General features: G+C 43.7%; 1 pseudogene; it reads right to left on the bottom strand.

The window, feature by feature from the left end:
* On the bottom strand, positions 1 to 2,984 carry LOC137618767 (zinc finger protein 83 pseudogene; annotated as a pseudogene).
* Positions 2,985 to 9,209: the final 6,225 nt, after the last annotated feature.

The following is a 9,209-nucleotide window of genomic DNA, read 5'->3' as shown; positions in this document are numbered from 1 at the left end:
GACAGTAAGAAAATCATTTTTATTTTAATATACTTTCACTTACACTTGGAAAGTGTCCTGCTTTTCTTAAATCAGATTCTCAAATTTGTTCTTACGTAACACATCCGAGCTCAATCTGCCCTAATAAAATTCCCTTTTGCAATGATCAAAACCCTTCTTCTATTCCTCGAAAAGCCAAGTCACATTCAGCTAACATACTAATAATAGCTATGACGCTACTCAAGACATTCCCAGTAATCGCACTCTTCAAAGATTTATTTCTCCAACTGTTTATCCCAAACCTCCACCTTGTTTGCGAGTTAATTACGTCAGCATAGAGTCTAGGTGAGTAGTGCTTTTTCATGATTATCAATTACAATACTGTTTTATTGGTCACTGAATCCTTCTCTTATAACAAAACTATGTCTGATCTGTTGGTGATGAACAAATTAACCACTCTCTTGTATTTCTCCCCTTTGGCTTTTGTCCCAACAAAAAGAAGTTTCAGCAAACAATACCTTATTGGTTTGCCCCTACTGAAATGCAAGTTAGACTTATCAAATAGTTCATTGTGATGCTGGTAGTTATTGGATCTGCAAGCAATCCAACAAGCCATATCATCAACAAAGAGAACAACCCACAACCCTGAATTCTTTGCTACATTTTGATTTACTTCAACTTTTGTAGAGAGATTACTTTCAACACCAACACCGTGGTCCACTAAACTCCCGTCTTCTGCAATCATTTCAACATGAGCGCTGTTTTTTATATGGCCCCTGCCTGTGGCACCTCATTATGTTTTGATCCTCAAGTAACCAGAGTGAAATTTATCGCATCTGTGTTTACTCCCGAATTGACCCGGAATCGGTATATCACGGAGTGGAACTTGCGTAAAGAAAGAAGTTAGCTGTGGAATTGAAACTAAAAATATTAAAATCATTATAACTAATAATTCCACTGATTACAAAGTTTTCTCATTTATTTTTTGCTAGTTTTTCCTTTTGCGAACCACTTCACGGAACAGGTTTCATTCAGCACGGTTATGGTTTCTGAATCTCCACGAATGACGGATCAGCGGTGGACCCTTCCCTTGCAGTACTAAGCACATGATCATTTTGCTTAACAGTTAACCCATCCCTGGTGTGAATTTTATAATGTGCTGCAAGACCACCTCTCTGACCAAATGATTTGTCACAGACACTACATTTGAATAGCTTTTCTCCAGTGTGAGTTGTATAGTGGTTATTGAGAGCAGAATTTTGAGCAAATGCTCTATCGCAGACACTGCACTTATATGGCTTCTCCCCAGTGTGAGTTCTATAATGATTTCTTAAAGCACTTTTCTGAGCAAAGGATCGGTCGCAGACGCTGCACTTGAATGGCTTCTCCCCGGTGTGAATTTTATGATGATCTTTTAAATTACATTTCAGAGAAAACGCTTTGTCACAGAAACTACACTTGAATGGCTTCTCTCCAGTGTGGATTATATGATGTCTTGTCAGATTACCTAAATTAACAAATGCTTTGTCACAGACGCTGCACTTGAATGACTTCTCGGTGTGATTTTTATAATGTTCTGTGAGAGTACCTCTCTGCGAAAATGCTTTGTCACAGACGCTACACTTGAATGGCTTCTCTCCTGTGTGAATTTTACAATGGATTGCGAGTTTAGCTTTTTCAGAAAATGCTTTGTCACAGTCATTACACTTATACGGCTTCTCCCCAGTATGAATTCTATAATGTGCCGTGAAATTAGTACTCTTATAAAATGCTTTGCCGCAGATATCGCACTTGAATGGCTTCTCCCCAGTGTGAATTCTGTGATGATCTCTAAGGGTACCTTTCTGAGCGAATGCTTTTTCACAGACAGTGCACTTAAATGGCCTCTCCTTAGTGTGAATTTTATGATGCTCTGTGAGACTGCGTTTCTGAGTAAAGGCTTTTTCGCAAACACTGCACTTGAATGGCTTCTCTCCTGTGTGAATTTTATGATGGTCTGTGAGATAACCTTTCTGAGAAAATGCTTTATTGCAAACACTGCACTTGAAAGGCTTCTCCCCACTGTGATTTCTTAAATGTCTCATGAGAGCACTTTTCCAAAAAAACTCTTTGCCACATTCACTACAATTGAATGACCTTCTGCAAGGGTGATTTTTGTAATGTGCTTTAAGATCAATTTCAGTAGAAAATGTTTTGTCACAGTCTCTGCATCTGAACTGGCTTTCAGTGGGAATTAGCCTGTGGGTATTGGGTTCAGCGGCTCCACTAAATTGTTTTTCATAATTCTCATCCACCAACGACTTCTCACGCGTACCAACATCAGTGTGAGTTTCAGACTCACTTTCCTGACAAAGAGGTTTTTCACAGCCACTGTTTTCGATCTGCTCCTCCTCTTTCAGTAAACATTCTTTCCCCCTTCCTCTTCCTTTTCCTTCGTTCTCTTTCCTGATGGATCCCAACTGAATGCCAATTTCCTCTTTCACACCTGTCTCTGCACTCTCCTCCTCTTGATTGACTTCCCTCTTCCCGATTTGTAAATCCTCCTCACTCACTGACGCATCACAGTCCAAAGAATATTTAATGTCACTTTCGCTCGACTCAAATACTTCTGGTTCTGCTTTGAATTCTATTTCTGGCTCTGCATTGAATTCTATTTCTGGATCCTTGAAAATTGAGCCATCATCACAGAGTCCATCACTCACAAAAATATCATGATTCTCCAATTTCACTTCAGTGTGTGGAAACAAATCTTCGATTTCGCTTTCTATTGGAAATTCTGATGATTCAGAGTTCGTCATCCTCTCACCATCACAAGATGACATCTTCATCAGTGTTATCTTCAACGGTTTATAAATACATAGTTAACGCTAAACTTCCTACAGCACAAAGCAACACAGACCCTTCTTCCTTTTTCCGAGTCCTCTTTCTCTTGCAGATATCTTCAGTAGTTTACACAATCTTGTCACAAGAGTTGGATGTTTGTTTCCTTTGCTATAAAAAGTCTGAAGTCTGAAAGAATAGAGAACAACTATCAGTGGAGAAGGGTAAGATGATAATGTTGGAGTTTTCTGAAATAAAATGACAATTTTTGAACTAATTAACAAATTTCAAAAGTAATTTGTATTTTACCTAACCATACGAACCTGAAGCTCTTTACTATGGAGATATATGTGGCAACAGCTGAAACTAGCAGTAAAACAGTTAGCGAGGTGTTACTAGCTTCTGCTAGTTAGTGGGGGGGGGGGTAGATCAACCACCCTGGTCACACTCGCAGTAGCTAACAGGAGTCACTTAGCAATTGCAGGCACGACTTCATGGGGTAGGTGATGGCAGGCCAGTATGCGTAAAGAGCTTCAGGTTTGTATGGTTAGGGAAAATACAAGTGATTTCCAAATTTGTCATTTGGTCCGGCACCAAATACAAAGATTTTACCTCTTAACTATGGAGACTCACATTTAGGTGGGCTAACACTTGGCCATACAGACCATTGCTTTTCAAACTGCTTTCTCTCTTACAGGTGTGATTTTTCTCTTTGATGCTTCTCATGCACGTATGTCCAGAACCTGAAGGGCACACTTGTAGCTCCTTCATATCCTCGGTCGTTGACCGACACCACAATCTCCTGTAGACATGCTGGCTGTGTGCGAGGCCCATCTCTCGCCTTCCCAGTGTTATTTGTGACCCTCACACCCGTTCGCCCTCTCTTTGACGACCTCCTGCATACAATGAGTCCTCCCACCATCTTCGAACCTCCTTGTCTTCCAGGGATCACAGTCCTTTACGTTCGTCATCCGCAAGCCAGCACTCCAGTTAGCAAGATCAGCTATCTTCTCGTTGGTCTCCTGTTTATGATCGTTGGTCTCAATGGATCGTCACTCAACATCTTGTGATCATCACTCGCCGGCGCGTGGTTGATGTTCTTCTGAGAGTCGTTCCTTTTCTGATCGTCATTCTCCAATTACACGCTCGCCTTCTGCTCACCGTTCGTCAGGACAAGACCTTCCGACAAGTTGTTCGCTGTCTCGTCACTCCAAAATATCTCCCACCAGATGACGCTCTCCTGCTCAGCGTTCTCTAGTGCACTGATCCCTGACGCTAGGATCTCCAGCTCGTCGCTCGCCAACGCTTTACTCCCCCAACTTGCTGATCGCCTTCTCGTTGATCTCCTATGCGACGCTCCCCGACGCAGCACTCACTATCGCGATGCTCCCCACCACGTCACTCACTATCACCATACTGGCCAATGCGATGCTCTCCAGCGCGACGTTCTCCTATGCGCGCCACTCGCCTTCATGACGATCTCCTACGCCACGCTCCCCTACGCATCATTTGCTGATGCATCACGCGCCTTTCAGAGGATCTCCATCATGACGGTCGCCAACGTGTCATTTGCCTGTGTTGCTCGCCATCACACCGATCGTCTTCTTGCAGTTTGCCTGCCTGATCATTGTTTGCCCACTCGTCGAAGGTCTCCAAAGTATTCTCCTCCTCATTCTCAAACTCTTCCTCACGAATCGCTCATCCCTGCACATTAATTGTATGTTCCTAGCACTCGCGAACTTTTCACAAGCATTAATGAGCAAAGAGTTTCCTCAAGAGTCCTAGACCTCAGCGGCAGCTAGTGGAAAGCCAGTCCCTTTTTGAGAAGGCTTTAAACACACTCTGAATAGGTACGCTGGTGTTTCTATTTCTCCAGACCAACCGGGGATGACATCAAAAGACCAGCTGATGCCTGTTCCTCTTCCATCTTCCCCACAGTTTCAGGTTCCAAGGTGACAACCTGCGAGGAAGCATTCTCCACCACCAGGCCTCCCCATGGACACCTCGGACCTGTCATCTGTTGGCGAACAGCCATTCCGATTCGACAACCTTATTAAGATGGTCACTTTGGCCACAGCAGATCCTCCTAAACCACCGCAGATTCCTCCTAGGCAGAGGCCGGTTGTTGCCTCTACCTAGGTTATCCCGTTGGAGAAGTCGGTTTCCTTCTCTTCTTCCTCTACCTTTCCTACTGACCCCAGGAAGAGGCCAACTTGTGCTAGGGACCCAGTTCCACCGATGCCAATCTCTCCCATCGGGAGAACAAGGGAAGGTGCAAGAGGCGCATAGGTTCTGATGCAGGACTTCAACACCCTGGAGCTTACACCAGTGTGACGGTGTGACCGAGGAAGATGATGCCAAAACAGACCCTTCCTCATGTAGACCTTCTTCACCCTAGGGTGAGCATGGACATAGGCTCGCCTCGCAAGATTTCTCACGTGCCTTATTTCTGTCCTTCTCCAATCAAGGTAGTTCCCACCGAACTACAGCCCCCCTCTGGAGGGCGTTGAATCTCAAGCAAGAGAGGCTAAGGCCTCTAAGGAATGACCGGCACCCTCAAGACCTTCCTTGCTGGAAAAGCATTTGCCGTCCCGTACGGAGCCTAAGGCTACGAAGACGGTCCCTAAGATCTATAAAGATCGTGAGAACCTCATGCAAGAGAGGGCCAGAAGTTCTCCAGTCACGAGTTTCTCTCGTGACGTTCTTCCTCTTGATGAACTTGACAACCCCAGGCTCCTATTGATGAGAGCTTGGAGGTGGATGACTTCCTGGACTTTGACGAAAACAACTTCCCTAAGGCAGCGAGTCTGAAGTTCAAGTACAAGGCGGAACGTCGGGAGTCCGAATCCGCCTTCCAGCAAGTCCTAGCCTGCATGAGGGTTATTAATGGGTTGTCAAACAAGGTGGCAGCTCCTCAAGAAGGCAGGGACCATATGCATGGTATTTTGAGACCACCTAAGACCAGTTCCACCACGCCTTGGTCTAAGGAAATGACGGCCGCCAGGAAGAGGGCATTCTCCCAGATCGCCGGCTCCTCCAGCTTGCTTCGTGCTGGTTCGTCATCTCGGTTCCTCCCGCCTCCTTTTGCCCAACAGAGGAGGCGTTACTAATTGGAATACAAACCTATTCCGGCTTTTATGTTTTGAGGCTCTTTCGAGAGGAGTCCCCATAGAGAGGCTTTCTAGACTTTCATGCACTTTCTCTGCCTCAGAGCACATCAACAAAGTATGCCATGCAGGCTGCTCCATGGCTGGATCTATGGGTGGATTCTTCAGTGGGCCACCTTGTGCAAACCAAGGATTGATCAAAAGAGAGTACAAGAAGGTCCATGGAGACTTTTCTCTTGTCAGGCACTTGGACCTTGGAGTTCCTTTCCTACCAGGTTGTCCAACTTGGGAAAATGTAATTCTTAAAGAGACAAGATGCTGTGATTGAAAGATTCCACAAGCAGGTTCCTAGAGCTAAAGCATCAAGGCTCAGAAACTCTACTCTGGAAGGAACACCTCTCTTCAAGCCAGAGGATGTCGAGAGGGTCGCTGCGCGTTGGAGAAAATCCACTAAGGATTCTCTCCTTCATACGGCCTTGACGAACAGGCCCTATGGGAAGGCTCCTCCACCCCAAAAGAAACAGCCGCAGCCCACCAAACCCTCGACCAGTAGGACAGCAGGGTCCTCTAAAAAGGTGTCACGGCAGCCTTTTCCTGCCGAAGATCCAAAGGGCTCCAAACCCTCCAGAGGAGGGAAAGGTGGTAAGGGTAGAGGCAGAGGCCACTACCACTAGGGGGGGCAATCCTATCACCAGCCCACCAGTGGGTGGATGCCTGCAACGCCGCTGGAAGAGGCGGATGCAACACGGGGCAGATTCGTGGACTACCTCTGTGATTTGGTAAGGGTATCGCATCCCATTCACACAATCTTCCCCTCCACTGACTCGAGATCCAGTTCCATCCAGCTTCTATATGAAGGAATCTGCAAACAAGCTGGACCTTCAGGCCGAAGTCCACATTATGTTGGAGGGCGCTTTCAAAGAGATCCTCTATAGCAGCTAGACAAGAAAAGTTTCTCTCAAGTTACTTCAGATATTGGCACTGGATAAATCGCACAGTTTGTTTTCTTTGCTCTCTTGATAATCCTGGTGATATCGTCTACCTACTTATATTTTCTATTTTGTTTTTAAAGATTAGAAAATTATTTGCTAGTTCCTGGTCACTGTGCCCCTCTGTTAGGTTTTTTACATTTCCCATTATACCATTTAGGAAATGATATAACTTATTTATGACTGTTGCTGCTTCGCTTTTTTTCCTTCTTAGAGGGGTAATTATATTGGCACATTGCAATTTTGTATTCTACCCATGTACTTTCAGCTTTTAACCGATTCCTCTTTCATTCCTTACGTCTTTCTTACCTCTTTTTCTCTAAAGTCTCTCTATCAAACAATGTACTGAATCCTGACCCTCCTTCTAATCGACGACCTGGAGCTCATGACATCAGGGGCATAAGTATTTCCCTGGCATTTAAATGCAACTCTGCGGTGCAGGTGTTGCAAGCGGGTGTGTGGAAGCATTAGACAACTGTGAGACGTGACCCACTGGTACTGTGGTGGCTGCACAACAGGTGGTTTAAAAATAACTCAGGCTCCTTGATGGACAAGTAGCAGACGGTTGGGGGCATTGGTTTCCCGGGGTTAGTCTGTATGAATGTTTAAAATGACTGACTCCTTTTTCTGTCATCTTCCCCTCTCTTGGGGAACAGCCCCATGTGTCCTCTGCACGCTGGCCTCACCTATCTGCAGATAATAGCCATTTCCCTTGTGTAACCTAGTAGAGTCTTCATACTTGTACATGTTCCTGATACTCCTCAGGAGGTGGATATTGCGAATTTTTTTTTTTTGCATTCCTATTCTTAAACTTTGAATATTCTTAACTAGAGTCACATTGCTAGTTCGGCACAACCACAGAGGCTGCTCAGGCCACTGCGAGTACATTACACAATGTCTCCTTTTAGTGAGGTGTTACACAATGTCTCCTTTTAGCGAGGTGTTACACAATGTCTCCTTTCAGCGAGGAGTTACACAATGTCTCTTTTTAGCGAGCGCATTACACAGTGTCTCCTTTTAGCGAGGTGTCAAGGTTTTTTTTCCAGTTACAGTCTAACTATGTACAGGTAAAAACCCGGGGCAATGACCAAGGTAGAGGTCGGACTGCCGCCTCCCTAACAGGTGAGTCGTCCTTATTAAATAGCGTAAGGTTTGTTTATAGTTACGGAACAAATGACAAATTTGGAAATTTGTATGTTTCCTAACGATACAAACTTTTAGCTATTTATACAAACGGTCCCACCATCACCCATCTCCCACAAGTCCTGCCAGCAATCAAAAGTGGTGAAACATCACTGATTTGTGAGTGGGGGTACCCGATACCCCCCTCCACCTCCCTCTAATGAGTGGTTGGGTGGTTGCCACCTCACACTGAAGTCTTGGTGGTTAGTCTTCCAGCTTTGCCAAGAGATAATCCCTATTAACCTATTTGGAACTTCCCAACCCTTAACCCACAGGGGTTATATTTTTTTTCAAGCACATTTTGCAGTATATTTTTTCAAATTGCTCTATAAGCCTTAATTTTCGTCATAGAGAGGTCAGGTTGGTCTCATTCTCTTGGAAAATGCCTGAAGTTTCTTAAAAAATTATCAAAAATATGCAAAAAAAATGTAAATAGCAGTTTTTTACAAGGACGTACCGGTACCTCCATGGGGGTAAAGGGATGAGTTTTGTGAAACGTACCAGTACGTCCTTTGGGGGTCAAAGGGTTAAATAACTAAATGTTCGTATCATTAGGGAAAATACAAATTACATCCAAATTTGTCATTTAATGTCCAATAAAGAATCATTTGCAAAGGAACTATCTTAATTACACTTGATTAAACTAAAGAGAGAGAGAGAGAGAGTACAATTATTCTAGATAGTATGGAAATTTGATTGCTTTGTAACAATATTCTCCTCTTTTTAAAGGAACATGACTCCCTTGCAAATTTTCTAGGCACTAAGCACTTAGGGAATTTGGCACCCAATACATATAAATAATTCAAAATGCAAAAAAGTACCACACAAAATTTTATCCATTGAAATCAAACAAAACTTATAGCAAAAAGAAATCAATGTTTATTTTTGTATACTTTCACTTTGATTTAAAGTTTCCTCGTGACTTTTTAACATAATAAACCACAAAAAACGTATCGGTTGAAATTAAACAATACTAACAAAAAGAAAATCATTTTTATTTTAGTATACTTTCACTGACATTTAAAAAGTGTCCTGCTTATTCTAATCAGATCCTCAAAAGCGATCTTACGTAACACATCTGCTTCTATACTTGATAGAGATAAGGCATCTAGCCTACATTACTTTAGCACCT

This window comes from Palaemon carinicauda, chromosome 25 (genome assembly GCF_036898095.1).
Source record: "Palaemon carinicauda isolate YSFRI2023 chromosome 25, ASM3689809v2, whole genome shotgun sequence".
Lineage (NCBI taxonomy): Eukaryota > Metazoa > Arthropoda > Malacostraca > Decapoda > Palaemonidae > Palaemon > Palaemon carinicauda.
This window is presented reverse-complemented; position numbering and strand designations above follow the sequence as displayed.